General features: G+C 40.7%; 1 protein-coding gene across 9 annotated transcripts in view; it reads left to right on the forward strand.

Moving 5' to 3' along the window:
* Nucleotides 1-12113, forward strand: part of LOC105486007 (StAR related lipid transfer domain containing 13) — a 553767-nt gene that overhangs the window by 437588 nt on the left and 104066 nt on the right. The window contains exon 1 of one of the 9 annotated variants that reach the window (XM_011748650.3): nucleotides 9458-9965. The exons of the other annotated variants lie outside the window; for them this stretch is intronic. The gene's annotated coding sequence lies outside the window, so the exon portion shown is untranslated. Of the gene's footprint in view, nucleotides 1-9457; nucleotides 9966-12113 lie in introns of those variants that run through there. 9 annotated transcript variants of the gene reach the window in all.

Below are 12113 nucleotides of genomic sequence, written 5' to 3' on the forward strand. Positions count from 1 at the left end.
GCATTTTCTTGTTCTCTAAATAAATTCTTTTGCAAGGAGCAACAGTCTGTGTGTCTGAGGGGAAAAACGAGAGTAGAACCTAATGCTTCCAAAGGACCTAAACAAGGTTCTGTTTCCCTGGAAACCAAATCCTTTCCTGCTGTTTGTACACATTTTTTTGTAGGAGCACCTGTGAAAGGAGATCAGTAGCATCTGAATCTCTTGTCAGTGATGGCGCCCTTGAAACTCAGAATGTCTTGGGTGTTTTGAAGCACATCCTGGTTGTTTTAAAAACTCCTACACTGCACAGCACTGGGAATATTTGGTTTTAGCTACCATTACAGGGAATGTGTGTGTGTGCGTGTGTATGTATGTGCACGTGTGTGTGTATCTGTGTGTGTGTGTGAGTGTGTAAGATGATGGAAAAGAAAATCTGGGATTTAGTAAAAGCTAAGGTCTTTAATAAGTTCTGAAGTCACTGAAGGGCTGTGGAGCTGGCAGATGCACTTATCACTCGGCGCGGATGTTCCTGCCTTTGGATTACTGGGAGCATTATGGTAGAGCAACTAATCTTTTGTGGCCAGTGCTGCTTGGCTGTGTTGATAAGTGTGATTAACAACTTTAAAAGTCAAATACGTTAGCAAATGCCTTATAGCTGCCAGGAATGTTGCGGCCACCCACGCGTTGCAGCAAGATGAGAAGTCTGTCTCAGGAGCTTAGGATTCCTAGACCTTTTAGATAAGTATGCCTCCAAGTTTGGTTTTTAAGTTTATTTCAACCCAATCAATTAAAGTTATTGTTAGAAAGCAGTCGGATATAAAACCAAAAAATGAAGAATGTGCTTTTTGTTTGTGAGGTTTAAAAAGATGACGTTCATTACACTTTCAGAATCCTCTTTAAGTCTGCTTTCTCCTTAAATTCCAAAGTGAACTTTAAAAGAGATGCTAGATTTTTAAAATATTTCATCGCACAGGCGTTTGTGGTGCTAACCCCGAATGAAAGTGAAAACTCTGGTGTATATACGATTTGGGTGAGGCCGGGGGAGGTGAAGTAATCTTCAAAACAGTGTAAGAAATCCAGCTTAGAAAGCGATCAGCCTGGCTTGCCACGTGACCTGGGGCTTTGTGCTTACCAAACTGCAGCTTCCTTTTTGATGCCCATTAACATCTTAATTAAAGCAGGCCCTGTGCTAAGCATTATACCAAGGATTTCTGGATTTCTCTGCCCAGGATTAAAGATACCACCATTGAAAATTTAAAGTATAGGGTTTGATATACAGGTCAAGGGTTAGTAGACAGTTGGGGTGAAAGAACAAGATAAGCACAGAATTAGGGTAATCAATCCCGAAGAACAGCAGTGCCAGTTGCAAGAGGCAAATCCAATCTTGTCGTCTTGCCATGAGCACAATGCATGAAATTGGCTTGCCCCAGCAGGTAGTTTATGCTTTCTGCCTCACTGTTGACTTTCCCTGGTCTGCGGCTGTTGAATGCCAGAACTTCACATACTTTCTCTACCTCGAGAGAGCCAGAGTAGGTGCCATTCCTTGGCAACAGAAACAAAGAGCAGACTCTCTGGAACATCAGACTTGTAGGAAAGATGCTGATGTGATGGAGATATTATTTATCCCTTATGTCCTTCTGAGCCTCTCTTGTGAACATAGTTAATTTTGTACCACATGATTTTGTTTTCTCTGTTTTCAGTACGACTCCCCAATGTACGGTTGACTCTTTCCCTACAAGATATATTTTTCCCACCCCTTTCTCTCCCTCTCCTTTTGGGTAATATAAGCCAGAGTGTATAACTCTTAGAATTTTACAAATATTGAAATAGGAATCCTGGATGTGCAGTGAAATGTCCACGGAGATAAGGCATTGCTGACATTTTCAAACTGTACCTGATGGGGAATGAAATTCTGAGCATTGGAATTTTATGTACCCAGCTGGCATTACTCTTACAGTTCATTGTCAGAGCCCTCATGTCACAGATGTGCTGTCTGATTTTTCTTATGGAATCTTTTTGGATAAAGGGAGTTCAAAAAATCAGGGTCAGTAACTCAACTAGCAAGCACATTGCCTTGATCTAAACACATGATAATTTGACAGAACTTTCCTTTTTAATCAACACTTGCAAACAAAAAGGTGAAAATGTGTCATTTTATAAGGAAAGGTAACTTTTTTCTCAGAAAAAGAAAGGCAGTTTAATAATAGCAGAAATTAGAGGACAGATTGTCATACCTGTTTAGGAATGTAAAATTCTGGAAAGAGATTTGTGAAGAGATTGTTTTTCAAACACACTATAAACATGAGTTTGTTTGGTTCTCCACATTACCTGAAAGGCTTGCAAGTGAAATTGAGTTGGAGGCATATGTAGTAGCCTGAGAACCTAAGAACTGCAAGTTGCGACTTGGAAATAGGCTCCATGACCCTAGAGAATGGAAAGTCCCGGAGCCCTCCTCATGCACATCTGCATCTGCCTGCACCTGCCTGCAGGACCCCTGAGGATTAATACATGTTGCTGCTCGTGTAGGCTCTAGGTGCCCGTGTGCCCAAGCGACTCAGTGTCCAAATCTGAAAGGTTGACATTTCTATTGCTGTAAATAAGAATAATTCAACAGTAGAAAGTGGCTTTATTTTCTGCTCAAAATGGGAGTAGAAAACAAGGCAGGCATGCTCTAGATATCTGTGCACATGCTAAAGAACAGTTGGTCATGAATTAAGAGACTTAAATTCTACTTAATAAATGTTTTCATTTATGAGTTAGTGTGGGTTCACTCACCCATCTTTTCTACCACACTGCTTGGGATGTAAAGCTACTAGAGAGGTACAGAGGGACAAATCTGTGAGTTTCAGGGGGACAGGGGGACAGCCACCCAAAAAGGCATGCTTCTGACACTATTCTGGAGTGGTGCTGGTTCCTTGGTCTGGTCCCCTGAAACCACACTTTTGACTACAGTAGTCACTGGGGTTCCACTGAGCTAATCTGTTGTTACCTCTCTTTTTTGTTTATTTGAAAATCTCCAAGACATATTGTTCAATGAACAGAGTAAGTCTGAGAATAATACATATATTATGATTCTGTTTCAGTGAAAAACAATTCTTATGGGTATATAACATGGATATATATGTACAAGTATATATAGACATATGTGTATATTTTACATACATAAGATATGTGTATGAATATGTGGCATACACACACACACACACACACACACACACACACACACACAGAGTCAGCTCTCTCTATCCATGGGTTCCAAATCTGTAGATTCAACCGTGAATTGAAAATACGTATTTTAAAAATTGTGTCTATATTGAACACGTACAGACTTTTTTACTTGTCATTATTCCCTCAACAATACACAGTAGAACAACTGGGTACATAGCATTTACATGTTGTGCTAGGTATTATAAGTAATTTAGTGATGATTTAAGGTATACAGGAGGATGTATGTAGGTTAAATGCAAGTACTATCCCACTTTGTATCAGGGACTTGAGAATCTGTAGATTTTGGTATCTGTGGGGATCCTGAAACCAATCCCCCTTGGTGTCTGATATCACAGATATCAAAACCCACATATATAACAAGTGTGTTATATATGCATAACAAGTTTGGAAGGATACACACCAAATTGTTAATAGTGACTACTTCCAAGGAGGCAAGTGAAATTAGAAGTTGGGAATAAAAACGGGGTTTTACTTTTTTAGGCTATGCTTCTGCATTGTTTAAATATTTTCAATGAGCATTATTTGATATCATTAAAATACTTTAAGAAGATATTTTAAATAATTTTATTTTAATATCTTTCATGTTTTATATAATATTTTATTTTAAAATATTTTTAAAAATAATATATTAAAGATTTTTTAATTAGCTACTAGAGTGTGTTAGATATTCTTTGATTTCACTTGATTTCACTCTGTGAATATAAAAGTAATTTACTAAAAATGAATGATCCTGTCCTATACAATAACTATATTTTCATATTTATAATGATATTCATAGCATAATGCAAATAATGTATAGTACATTTCCAGTGGGTTTTTATTTTCTCATTCCTTTATGTCAAGAAATTGGTGAATTTCTTAGTATCCAAGATCTAAACCAAAATATATGACCAAAAGAAACATACTCGTTCTACGTAAACAAACTTTGGAACTCTTAACTGATTTTCTTAAATGTCCTCTGGGTTCCATGCCCCATATTGTCTTTATTAGGGAACTAAAGGGATCAAATTAGCCATGCACTACTCTTAGTTTCTTTTTGGCAAATAACGGTAGCTAAAGAAAAAGTTGTAAGGCAAAAGAAGATAAGCAAAACCTCACAATAAAATCATATTGATTACCAAATATAGGCTCAAATTCTGTCTGATCTCCAAATGTCGTTTAACAAGCAAACATATTAAAATACATATTTTCAATTCACAGTTGAATCTATAGATTTGGAACCCATGGATAGAGAGGTGTGTGTGTGTGTGTGTGTGTGTGTGTGTGTGTGTGTGTGCAGGCTTGAGGAAGCCTTAGCTCTTCACTTTCCTTTCAGATGCTTCAACCACAGTCGTATCTTACTTGAAAGGTTCACCTGAGGCTTGAGGCAAACATCAGGATTGGAAGGGCAGATTCTGTTGCCCTGCAGGCAGCATGGGGCAAACAGAGCCCTCCAGAGCTCGTGGCTGGACGTGGGGTCACTTAGGGATTTAGACTAGGGCGTTATCACCAGAGAAACAGGTAAAGGTTTTCCTGGATTTTTACACTGAAATACTTTTAGCCAGTCCATATTTCTCAAATACCTTAATTCCACCAAGCACACTAGTCAACGGTCACAATTCCCACCAATTGAAACCCATTTCTGACATTCCAAATGCCAACTGGAGGTTGTTGGTGGAGAAATGGTAACAACAGGGCCTGAAACGGCCGATTCTGATGTGGAGGTGCCCTCTTTAGAATGCCAGGTACACTGTTGGTCTCCCAGATTTTGAATGGTTGATTAGATGCTAGCAGCATCTGCGGGATAGTTTAACCTAAGTGTTAAATAATGCACACGATATCGCACCCTATTTGCTCAAGTATTTCAAATTGCAGGCATTAATACAATTAGCAGTTCTTACAGAGAATTCTCAATTTCTTGATTTGTGGTTAATCAAAGTCAATCTTTTAAGTGTAGTCATAATCACCTATATTTTAAATCACCTGTATTTTATTCCATTCTAACTAAGGAATGATAGCATGTATTGAATGCTTATGCTAAGCTCTGTGGCAAGCATTTTACGTACATTCACGCACTAAATCCGTACAACAATCCTAAGATGTGTACCCTTATTACCTATTCAACAATGAGAGACTGCAAGCAACTTGTTCACATTCACACAGCTTGTACCATCAGAGCCAAGATTAGAATTCAGGCATTTGGGACATTAAGTGCAGTTTTTTTATTGGACTCTAAAGGGAGCCCACTGTTATCCATGAAGTCATACTGCCCTCACTGGCTGTGAAATACTGTGTTCTTCATTTACTCTTGCGGGAATTTGCAAATTGTCTGCACCTGTTACTTTGTAAGGGCTCCTCCCTTGATGTGCGGTAGGTTCTGCTTCCTCAGTGTGCTCAGTGTGCTCTCATCTCTGCAGAGCTGATGTTTAATAGTCAGACCTGGCTCTTTGCAAAAAAGAAAGCAAACTCCCCAAGGAGCCATATTCATTGCCTCTAGGATCCTTCCTACTTTGCCCCTTCAAAGAACACTGTGGGCGTTTGCTGTTGAAGCTGCACACCCACTCTGTGCATGAAGCTGGACTCTGTGTTCTTTTTGTTTTTGTTTTTTGTTTTTTGTTTTTTTGACAGGATCTTGCTCTATCACTGGGCTGGAGCGCAGTGGCATGATCACAGCTCACTACAGCCTCCGCCTCCTAGGCTCAAGTGATCCTCCCGCCTCAGCCTCCCCAATAGCTAAAACTCCAGGTGCATGCCGCCACGCCTGGCTAATTTTTAATTTTTTTTTGTAGAGACAGGGTGTCTCTGTGTTGCCTAGGCTGGTCTTGAACTCCTGGGCTCAAGTGATCCTCCCAGCTCGGCCTCCCAAAGTGCTGGGAGTACAGGCGTGAGCCACTACGGTTGGTCTTGGACTCCACTTCTTGTATATGGTCGTTCAAGATGTCCTGTCATTGAAAAGAAAGGGAATGATGGTTGAAATATCGGTCCCTCACTTAAGGATGGCTTGACTGAGGACCAGCAGATCTGTCCTAATGATTGTTGCTGTGCTCAGTTTATGAACTTGTACTGCACTTACACCTAGATATAACTTGGAATGGTTAATTGGCTTCTTAGGCCCTGGAATTTGGGAGAAAAAAGAGAGAGAGAGAAGATTCAAACATCATGCTTTTTGCTTTGCCATCTGCTATAATTCTTAAAGGCATTTTTAGGTCCCCAATATGGGTAGTGCTGCTGTTTGTTCCTTTCCAATGCTGACAGGCTCAGGCACACAGGTTCTGGGCTTTTGATTATGAAATTGATCAAGGGTGGATGAGGGCGATTTCTGGCACCTTCGAGTCAGTGGTTGTGGCCAGAGGGACCATATACATTTGAGTAGGTTGTACACTGCACAGCTCTAGGTTGTCCTGGTCCTGGGGAATGCAGGTGCCAATATGGGGGTACCACACAAGTCCTGAGGTCCCCACCCATGCTCATTCCACTCCCCAATATTTTCCTTCCTTTGCCATAAATTGAATCCCTGTCTAAAACTTCTAGACGTACTTCCTGACCACTAGCAATCTGGTGCTTATCACCAACATGCTACAACAGTTGTCTTGTAGCTGTGTATGTATTTTAAATGGCTGCAAAAATATTTCACTATGTGGCTGTAGCATAATTTATTTGTCAGTTCCCTATTGGTGAGCACTGAGGTAATCTGCAGTCTTTTACAATGACAAATGCTGAAATTAGAACTTGAATATGTGTGTACACCTGTCTGCAAATACCTCTAGGAAAAATTCCTCAAGATGGGATTTCCTAAGACATACCTCCCTCGACTCGCATGTTTTTCTAGTTGCCTCTAGCACTCTTCCTGTTTTTAACCCTGTCCTCCTACTTCAGCCTTCATGACCTCTTGCTGAAATCATTGCCATAGCCTCCTGAGTGGAGCCATCTGCCTACACTTCCCTTTAGAATCCATACATAACACGGTTTCTAGATCTCACTGCTCAGATTGTGTTACACCTGTGCTCTAAAACCCCCAAGGGTTCACAATTGCTGCCTGAGCTGGTATGAACTCCCTGTACCCTCTCCCAGCATCCAAGGCCATCCCATATATGGTTCCGCCCCATCTTTGGTGACTCATTTGCTTGATTTCCCCCACATGTTGCCTGTGCTTCAGCAGCACCAGAAGGCTCCTGAGTCCCCGAGCTTGCCTTGCCTCCTGTTTCTTTGGGTGCCTCAGAGCTCACTCCCTACTTGGAAGTGTCCTTCTCTCTCCAGGGTCCTCCCTCGTCTCTGCCTGTGTACCCTCATGCTACCAGCCCGTCCTGTTTTCTAGATTCTCCCACTCCCACTCCACAACCTAGACTCTTTCCACTTCCCCCTGTCCTCATATCCTGCTTTTGGTTATAATTTCATATCATGTCCCCTTGCAGACCACCTGCTCAGAGACAGCTGGCAGCATGCATCCTCTGAAGTGGCTAGCACAGAATGTCTTGCACATTTTAGGAGGTTTTTTTTTTTTTTTAAAGGATTTATTAGATAAGATCTTTGCAGTTGACAAATTCTCTTACCCAAAATTGGCATAATCCTTTAACCTGGGGAGAAGAGATCACACACATGAAACTATTATGAAAGTAGTGAATTTCCCAATATATTTAGTCAAGAGCACACAAGTTCATTGGCAGTGAGGTTGCAGGAAGGGCAGGAGCAGGAGCAGCCCATATCATCTGCGTTTCCTGGGCAGGCAGGTCACAGATACCTGTCACACAGCCTGCATCAAGCAGGGCCTGCTGGATTGGAAAGCTGACTTCTGACCAGCTACAGCAAGCAAGGACTTGCAACACCATGTGGGAAGAATTTACCCTAACAATCCATGTGCTTTCATTAAAGGGATGTTTACAGACATCCTGGTTCTTGACTCAAGTTCATTGTCACCGAATGACGTTCTCATGGAGGAAGTGGGAAAGGGGTGGAATTGGGGGGTGAGTGTAGAAAACTGGACGAAATCAGAGGACCCTGAACAAAATCTCTCATGTTCCTTTTCAGTGACTCAGAAAGCCTCTCTCCCTACAAATCCCTACAAGGTTGAGACACGCAGGCACTCTCAACCTTGAAGTATCTGATTTTACAACTTCAAACTCAGGCTTCTCACAATACTCTATATTCCATCTCTTAGAGTGAGTACCTCTTATCTAGTTCAAGGTCTCATTCGTTCTCTTATTTGACAGACACCAATTGTGTGTGTTCTTGCCTTTAAGGAGCTCGCTGACTAATGGCAGATGCCAATTCTAGGGTTCTATTGAGTGAGAGTGGAAGGAGAACTAAGGTCTCAAACTTTTACTACTCAGCCCCACTCTGCCCTATGCTTCCTTTGTATTCTCCCTCACTGTGGAGCTCAAACATTTAAAATCTGAGTGACTGTTATCCTCAGCATGCACTGTATACTCTGCACCTTATTCCTGGAATCCTTTTATCTTTGGCTGTCCTTATCGCAGGCAGTGGTAGTTTGGTATCATCCTCTGCCAGATTAAACATATATATTTATTTAATATTCTCTCTGTTGTTGAAAAGAACAATGCGAATGTTGCATAATAACAACAAAGTTCTTTATCATCTTCATCTGATCTGCTGTCATCTGTGGGGTCTCCAGAGCATACTCTGTGCTTTTCATGTTCGTGGACACTGTCGAGAAATAAAACAGACTTGAATCCAGATCCTCTGACTCTGAATCCTAGTACAGTATTCCAATATTTAGCCTTAGTTTAGGAACACTTACTTTCTCTATTCATAGTAAGCGTGTGGCGTCCACTCATTGATAAGGTGGGATTACCACTGAGCATGCAGAATACGAAAGTCTACAGTGCATTGTTTGTCGTGCTCACTTACAGAGCAGACTGATTGTTCCACAGTCACCTGTTCAACCCCACTTGGTAGCAGTTAACCCTGAGAAGCAATCACCTCTCATTTAGAACCTGAAATGCATCCCATGCATTCTCCTGATTCACCAAGTTCATTGGCAATGTAAATACCAGCAAATCCTGTTGCCAGCTGAGGGTGTAATGTCATCTGTAATGTCATCCAAATGTGAAGGATGACCTGAGTTTTTTAAGGCTACAAAATTAAATGTGCGCTAATTTTGTTATGTCCTATTTTGGCATTTTCTCCTTTTCCGTTTTCTCCTTGGAATTGGTTTGCACAATTTTAACAGATTAAAAATTATTTAGTCATGGGTGTGTGTGTGTGTGTGTGTGTTTCAGTCATAGGCATCTTCTTTCGAGTCTTATTAGGCATGGAAAAACCTAAGCTTGGTTTAAAACACTTGCTCCCTTCCTGTGAAGTTTTAGGCTAACTTAAAATGGGATGTGTTATATAAGGAAGGCACCTGACACTAGCGGTGGGGGTGCCTAGGAGAAGGAGCACCCCCCTTGGTTTGTGATAGACTGGCAGCGTTTCCTCTGGTATGTGCCAGAGCGGCAGAGCCAGTTTTAAAAAGAGGATTTATAGGAAATCCAGCTGTGAGTTTTCATTTTTTTCTCTTAGAGCTGGAGGCGGGGCCAAAACCAACCTCAAACCAGGCACACCATTGATCAGGCTAGAATGATGTGGACCAGTCTCACAGACAACAGCCAAGCTCAGAGGAAATATTAGCTGGCAGAGATAACGAAGAGAAAACATTTGCTGACAGATGCACCATCTGTCAGTTTCTGAGGAGCAGTTTTCAAGAAAGCTGAAAATGAATTGAAGAAGAGAGGGGTTTTGTTTGAAAGGTACAGCAGAGCCTAAGGACAATTTTAAACAAAGTAAGTTTGTGTTCCATAGAAAAAGAGGTCGTGGTGGTGGGAAAGACAACAGTTACTTCCTATGTAGATTGTGAGTTTTGTCATTGATATAAAAAGTTTTCTTTGTAGTGGACTTGATATTTACAACATTCTCTTAACACGAACTTGATTTAAAATTAAAAAGCAGTGACTGTCATTTTGGCTACTCACTCTAGAAACATTTGCAAGTTACAGTTAGATTTATTTAACGTTTATTTAATCTCAGAGAGAATTGTTTTATCTCAGACTACAGATATGGATAAGGCCTTCCTTCCTTCCTTCCTTCCTTCTCTCTCTATTTATAACAATGGGCAAAATTATTTGTATCTTTCCTCAAAGGCAGTTTATTAAGAAAGTGACCCACCCTTCAGATTGACGAGGTTGGCAGTAAATACTTTGTATTAGGATGCTTAATTCCATGGGCTACGTTACTTAAATAGCTATGAATATGACCTGGACTTCCTACGAGCCTTCCAAATAATGTTATTGGTGTTGACATCATTTTTAAAGGAAGCTGCTTCTGGATCTTCTGTAGTATATCTTTCTCAAAAAGTCTGTTCCCCTCTTTCAGAACATAAGCTACCATATGAAACAATCCTGCTATTTACGTTTTATACATTTTCCAACGGCTTCGTTTTCAAAGTTGGACTTGGGCTGTTCGTAATTGTATGTTACATCTAAGTGGTTTGCGTTCGATGTCATATGTCGCATGTTTTATTAGACCAGGATTTGTCTAATTCCAAGGGGATCTAAAGCAGTGATTGAGAATCAGATTCTATGAGCGATAGCAGAAAGTTCTCAGGGGGCTCACAGGAGCTCCTTTATTGGAAAAAGTCAGTTCTCTTACAATTTACACAGGCGGAAAGGGATTTATTTTGCATCTGCGTTAGCAGGCTGTCTAGTCCAAACCAGAAGTGGAAGCGCTGGCTGTAAACTCGCCAAAGTAGAAACCACTCAGTGTTATGGCCCAATATGGATGTCAGAGCTCTGGAGCATGTGTGGGAAAATGGCCACAGGCCAACGTCTGGAATCATTTATCTTCCGGTAGAGCCTAGAGGACAACTGTTTTATGCATTTTACAGAAATCCTTGCTGATTGATTTCATTTACATAGAGCTGGTGCAGAGACTAATGGTGAGGACAACTAAAAATGGGAGAGAAATATTGATCTATTTCTGCTTTTCCTGACATCCTGGTCTCATTAGTGTTCTTAGCACCTTTGAATGAGATTATGCCGTTACTGACAACCATATGGTTTCTACGGGGTTCTTTCCACGCGTCTCATAAGAAATGCCACATTTATGTCTTTTCTTATTGGGGAAATCAGAAACTGAAAGTGGAAGGTTTTGTCGTACTGTCTTTTCATTAGCTTAGTCTGTTTCCTACAGTCTGAATGTGAAAAATGAGAGGAAGGAAATATCAGTAGACAGAGTTCTTTGTACACTCTGTGCAACCTATGTAGTCATTTAGAGACGTGTGCCTGCTACTCTTTGTGCAATACTGGGACATACTGTTGTTGATGTGTGGATTCATATCTGCCTGTGAAGGCATCATCCATGCCAACCAGTATGTTCTGCATGAGCTAAACTCACATGTGCTGACACATGCTGACATGTGACAAGGTAGCATCCGGGCCTGTTTTTCTAACGTGTAAAAGAATTTTGCCAGCCTCTGACAGTACCCACGTCAGACCTTCTGGAGACGTTTTTAATTGATTTCAAAGACCAAGGTAACAGTCAGAAGCCTTGGATTTCAGACACTACCCTTATGCTGCCTAATTTTGTGACCTTGAGGAAGATAATTAACCTTTTGATAAATCCATTTCACTGCTTACAAATATAGTGAATAATTATAGCCATTTTTGTCTCCCAGAGATATTTCAAATGTCAGTAAGACATTTATAATGCATCTTGTACTATTAGCTTTTGGTACGTATGCCATTAATGAAATTGCCTCCACTCTCTTAGACAGAACTTCTGCGTTACACTGAAAAAGCTAAAAACTTTAGCCTTTTAAAGTTAAAACAAAATTAAAAACAAAATTCTATAATCTTATGTAGTAGTACTTTCGTTTTTTGGAGGCTGCTCTTGAAGGTATTTGCATCTATTGTTTTCTCTTTGTGGAATAGTTA

The sequence above is a fragment of the Macaca nemestrina genome, chromosome 16, assembly GCF_043159975.1.
Source record: "Macaca nemestrina isolate mMacNem1 chromosome 16, mMacNem.hap1, whole genome shotgun sequence".
Taxonomy (NCBI): Eukaryota; Metazoa; Chordata; class Mammalia; order Primates; family Cercopithecidae; genus Macaca; species Macaca nemestrina.